The sequence below is a fragment of the Sminthopsis crassicaudata genome, chromosome 4 (genome assembly GCF_048593235.1).
Source record: "Sminthopsis crassicaudata isolate SCR6 chromosome 4, ASM4859323v1, whole genome shotgun sequence".
Lineage (NCBI taxonomy): Eukaryota > Metazoa > Chordata > Mammalia > Dasyuromorphia > Dasyuridae > Sminthopsis > Sminthopsis crassicaudata.
The window spans coordinates 293,472,260-293,478,259 of NC_133620.1; the positions used below are offsets into that span (position 1 = coordinate 293,472,260).

At 37.1% G+C, this 6,000-nt stretch overlaps 1 protein-coding gene across 1 annotated transcript in view; it reads right to left on the reverse strand.

The window, feature by feature from the left end:
• Positions 1 to 5,750, reverse strand: part of BTNL9 (butyrophilin like 9) — a 36,230-nt gene extending 30,480 nt beyond the window's left edge. Inside the window, exon 1 of the mRNA XM_074311522.1 lies at positions 5,615 to 5,750. The gene's annotated coding sequence lies outside the window, so the exon portion shown is untranslated. The remainder of the gene's footprint in view (positions 1 to 5,614) is intronic.
• Positions 5,751 to 6,000: the final 250 nt, after the last annotated feature.

The window sequence follows — 6,000 nt, forward strand, 5'->3', positions numbered from 1 at the left end:
GCAATCTCCACATCTCAATATTTCCCAACTGTCTTTGTTAATATGTTCAAGGCAATCTCCACATCTCAATATACATCTTTGTTCCCACCTTTACTTTCCCTCCTCCCCAGAGAAATCCCCAAAGTTATTTCCCCTATAAAAGATGTGCTTATGATTTGAGATTGTTGCTAAGTCCTTTTCAGGATCCATTATAAGATATTCTCTTTCTTTCTCCCTCATAGTATCTTCCCTTTAAAGGCATTTTCTCATTACTTAAGTTAATTCTGGTTAATCTGCAAAATCTTTGGATTTAATCTTCCAGTCAATGGCATATGCAGGCCTATCTTCCTTTAATAGATTTTTCCAAAACTCCTTTTTGTGGTAATCTTTTTGTACTCCCAAATCAATTTTATCTTTACCAATCCTGGTGTCTATTTTACATCTTCATTTCATCTATAACTTCTACTAAATGAATGCCCTTCTTGGCAAAGATAATAGTCATTGTGAATTTATCATATGTTTATTTTGAACTAGGAATTGCTACTCTGACCTTATCAGCTATACCAAGAGCAAGACAACCTTTATAGTGTTTTTAAAGTTTTCAAAATGCTTTAAAGAAATGTCATCTTATTTGGAGTCTCAAAACAACCCTTTGAAGTCGTGGTTCTTCATCCTTTATTCAATGAGGACCAATAACCTCAATGAATGATATTTTGACTTGCTTATCAATTGGAATTAAGCTGCACAGAGTCAACAGTTTCACTCTATCCTCCAAAGTTATCATCATCCAGTGGCAAGACAAAAGTCAAGATGACTGGTGATGGCCCAATATGGTCTTTCTAGATTAAGGTCTTTCCCAAGCCTCAGTTTGTCTGAGGCAAAGCTCATTCAATGATTAAGGGTTAGGTAAGAATTGAGAAAAAAGATAGCCTAATTTACCATCACAAAAACATAGATCTAGGAGAAGACCATCAAAATTCCCGATTAGAACAGAAAACAATCACTATTTACACTCATTCTAAGCCACTAAAGACTAAAGAATGAGCCACTGAGGCCTGGGCAAGAGCCTGTTATTGACCATTTGATGAAAACCAGAATGATTTGACATTAAAAGTGAAGGAATTAATCAACTAATAATAGCTATTATTTGTTGATAGATAATTTAAAGAATGCATCTTTGTAAAAATAATCACAAGATTTAGATTTAAGATTTAAATGGTTAAGTTCTTTTAGTTTCAGTGAATCAGTTCTCCTTTTCTTGTGTTCCCTGAAGTAAGATCTTCTTTCTAGTTGCTATAAAATAAATGAATAAACATTTATAAGAGGTTTCTCCAAGCTCCTGAACTGATTGATGAAATGTACTTTTAGTATGAAAATTTAATTTAAAATTTCACTTTAATTGTTTTAAAATATTAAATAATTCCCACTATAACATACCTGGACCTTTCCTTGGAGAACTCCAGTGATAGGGAACCTCCTACCTGTAGAAGCAGGCAATTCGATTTTTAGATAGTGTTGTGCCACAGTTCCCTTTAATTGTCCTCCTTTAGTTTCCCTAAATTGTCCTGCCTCAGTTTCCCCAAATTGTCCTACCTCAGTTCATTGAATTGTTCTTCCTCAATCCCCCTGGTTGTAACCCCCCCCCTTTCCTGTTCATTATGGCTGAGATAATTAGGGCTGTAGAGATCTGGCCACTCTGGTATTCCAAAAGATAAAAGTCCCGATGTCCTATCCCAGATAACTAATTGGTATCCTCTATCTCTAAGTTCCAGACTTTCTGTCTCTGACTACTCCCTTCACTCCCAGTTTATCAGAATTTATGGTCCTGCTCCCAACCAGTCAGAGCCAAATTGATGGTCCCTGCCTGGAAATTCCCACCGTTTCCCAATGCTTAAACTCTACTCCTTTCTTTGTCTCCCCTGATCTGAGAGCCACATGTGTATTTGATTGGAATCTCACATTCCTTGCTGATGCTGAGGCTGATGCTGAATGCTTTAATACATCAGCTTGGGACCAAAATGGATCCTTTGGTCCCAGAAAATCTCTTCTTCTCAGAAATCCAAATAAAATATTAAAACCTCTCTAATCTCTATCTTGTCTCAGTTTCTCCAGCATTACAATAATTCTGATATTAAAAATAGTGCTATAGGTATTATTATTGCCATTTGACAGATAAGGATGGTTAAATGACTTGTCCATAATCCTTTTGCAAGTAAATGTGAGAGGTAAGATTTGGACCCAAGTCTTACTGACTCTGAGTCTAGCAGTTTTTTATTATCCCATCCTTTATTCCACATTAGGCTGGATGAAATATGTCTCCTTTTGATGAGGTAATAGGGAACTTCAAAATGATTAGGTAACTTGAACCAAATCATGAGGTAAATACCTAATGAGGAGGTATATACCTCAATAGGATTAAGTGAGGTCTAGTGGCAGGATTTGGGGTACAGGGAGTCACATGGAGCTCCCCTGCAACCCCCTTAGGATTCGGCACAAGGATACAAAGTTAAATCAGGTCTAATGGCGGCGAGAGTCCCCTGTAAATGAATTTACAGCCCAAAAACCTAGATGGGTAAAAAGATGTTTATTGCCAGGTTTGGAAGCAAGGTTAAAGTCTGGTTAGTAAAAGGCATTAATTAGATAGAGGAAGATACACACCGAAAGCTGCAGGGACAGAGAATCTCTGATGCAAGCATCTTAGCTGGCATCTTTCAAATCTCTGACCCAAGATGATTCTAGTTTACTCTTTTTTATCTGCTTGAAGAAGCAATGGGCAGAGCCCAGGTTAATTCCTTGAAGGCCAGATTTTTGGCCAGCTCAGATCCAGTGGGGGGGCTGGGTACAAGCCCAAACTAGTTTGACCAGATCTTGTATCAAAGGAGGCTGAAAACCCAAACCAATTGGGGGCTGGGTACAGACCAAACTGGCTCAGATCTTTTCCCTTAGGAATATCTTGTCCCAAAGGTAGATCAGACAAGAAATCTTAAAGGGGCTATGCCCGTAACACTTTGAGGGAAATAAATTGGAAAGAATGATTTTGGAGAGGGCCCTTCCAAATAGTTTCTCCATCATTGATTTTTGTTGTCTTCCCTTGTCAGAAAGGTGAATGTGCTCCAAGTATTCTAGTGACACACCCCTTTAACCAATCCAGAGTTTGACACTTCCCTATAAAATCTACTTATAAACTATAACTTCACTGCTGCCTTCCTTTGGGTCAGTCTGCCACAGCATTCTGCCTCAGGTATCTTTCTTTTTGCTGCCTCCCCCATGCCATGTGGTATCTCCTAACCCCACCAAGCTTTGTGGGGTCTCCTGACCCCACTTCTCCTTATTGTTAACTAATTCCTTTAGGGTGCTAAGAGCCTTTCAAGATTTACCCTGTAAGCTAAGGGCATACCCCAACCACTAGGGAACTTACCCTTTCCATCACTAATAATTAAAATCCCTTTCTATGCTCTACCAACTCTATTTCATAGTTACCTGGTATCTATTTTCCCCCTCATTTTGTCTATAATCTATTCCCGTAAATAAATCTACCTTTTTCCAAAGAGAATGGACATTATGATTTCTTCACATGACCATGACTATTTTTGGTGCCTACCATCATCCGGAGTCTACAACAGCCACATCAGTATGACCTTTGTCAAGTCAATCTCTGAGTCTCAGTCTTCTCATTTGTAAGATGGGATAATTTTATACTTTCTCAGAGGTTGTTGTGGGCAAAGTCGTTTGTAACCTTAAAACAATGTTTCTCCCTGACTCATGTCCATGACTATAAGCACAAGTCAAAAAGATCTTTCTAATCCATCATATTCACCACCAGCAGCATCTTCTTCCTATTTATGAAGAAGCTAGCAGAAATTACTTTCCCATTTTATAGTTAAGAAAACTAAGGCAAACAGAGGTTAATTGACTTGCTTATTTATAGTCATACAGCTAGCAAACAGAAATGGAAAGAAGCTGTGAGACTCAGAATACAAACATTTCTGCCTTTCCAATATTGCTTCCATTAAACTGTGAGTTCCTAGACAACAGGGGCTGTCCTTTGCCTTTCTTTGTAGCCTCAGAGATTGGGGGAAGTGAGGGAAGGAATATATTATGTTCCTAGCAATGTGCTAAGTAATTTTACAGATATTATCTTACTTGATCCTCATAACAACCCTATGAGGTAAATGTTATTATTATCCCTATTCTTTCTTCTTTTTGTTGTTCACTTGTGTCCTACTCTTTGTGGTTCTATTTCGGGTTTTCTTGGCAAAGATACTAGAGTTGTTTGCCATTTCCTTCTTCAGCTCATTTTATAGATTAGAAATTGAGGCAAACAGGGTTAAGTAACTTACCCAGTGTCATAGAGCTTGGAAGTGTCTGTGGCCAGATTTAAACACTGGATGGTGAGTCTTCTTGACTTCAGAACTGGCACTCTATCCATTTTGCTCCCTAGCTGTCCCATTCCTATTCTATAATTGAGGAAATTCAGGCAAATAGAAGTTAAGTGACTTGCTCAAGGTCACATAACTAGTAAGTTTTTGATACTGGATTTGAATCCAAATCTTTCTGACTCCAAGTCCAGCAGTGTGTCACCAGCTGCTTCTAGCACAATCCCTAGTATATAATTGAAGTTTAATAAATGTTTATTGATTAATTGACTGATCCAAAGTGGTTAACTAGAACATTTCCCTCTCTCTGACAAACACTAGACATAAGGTGATTTTCTGGGATTGTTGCCTTAGAGAAAAATAGGACTTTACTTTACTTTACCTCCTCCTCTAATTAGTATTCCCTTTCATTCCCTAAAATCTATCCCATACCCGAACAATTTGTTGTCAGAATCTCTAGAGGAATTGTGAGGCTCAAATGAGATAATATATGTAAACCATCTTACAAACCTGAAATCACCTTGCAAATGCCACTTATTATTTTTATCATTATTATTTATGTAGTTTATAAAATAAACACAGGAGTGTAAATGTTTAACAATTGGCTCTGGGTAGAAGGGGTTGGGAATAAAATCACCTACTTTCAAATTTAATCTGTATTAACATTTTCTAAAGACTAGACAATCAAGGCTTGATTTGTAGTCTTTGCCAATTTCTAAGGGATAAATGCTCACACTGAAAATTTAACAATCTGCTCTTATGAGCTTTGACTATTCCTACTTATATCCATTTTTAGTAGCTACTAAAGTTACTAGAATCATAGAAACTCCTACTGGACTGAGAAATAACAATTAATATATAACAATGTATCTATAACTTTAAGTTTTACAAAATTCATTCTATATACTCTCTCAGTTGCTCTCAAACTGTCACATGAGGTAGGTGCTATTGCTAGCCTTATTTTACCTACAGGGAAACGAAGGTTGAGAGAGATCATATACAACCTAATGAGTGGTTGTCTAGCCTCCTAGTGAAGATTCCTAGTAATAAAAAACTCACTTTTCCCTAAAAAGTAGCACATTGCACTTGGAGACAACTCATATTGTTAGGAAGTTTGTTCTTATATTGAGCATAAATCTTTTTTTCAGGAACTTCTACCCGAAGCTGTTGATTCTCCCCACTAAGGCAAATTGGCAGAAATCTAATTTTATCACTCTTCTGTCAGCATATCTAAGAGAATTTGAAAACAAATACCTTACCTGACAGCCAGAGAAATACCCAAAATGGTAGTGCAACTTCTTGAACTTGCTTAACAAAGAAGCTGATTTTGAAGAATTCTCTCTGTCTGAAGTAAACTCATCTGAATTGAACAGTCAGTACAAAGGATCAGAAGCCCCTAACTTATCTTAATCCTAAAAAATAAATTCCTTTCCCTATGTCCAATAAAAACTCAGATGGAAAGGAACAAAAAAAGGAAATGTTCTCATCACATCCTATCCCCATGAAAAAAAAAATAATACATTGAATTACCATATAAATGATTCCTTTGGGGACAAAGATACCTAGAAGCTTCCTGGAGTTATAGGAAACCAGGAAGATGAACATGGTAAAAGTCCAAGTTCTTTAGAATGTCTATCTTGCCCAG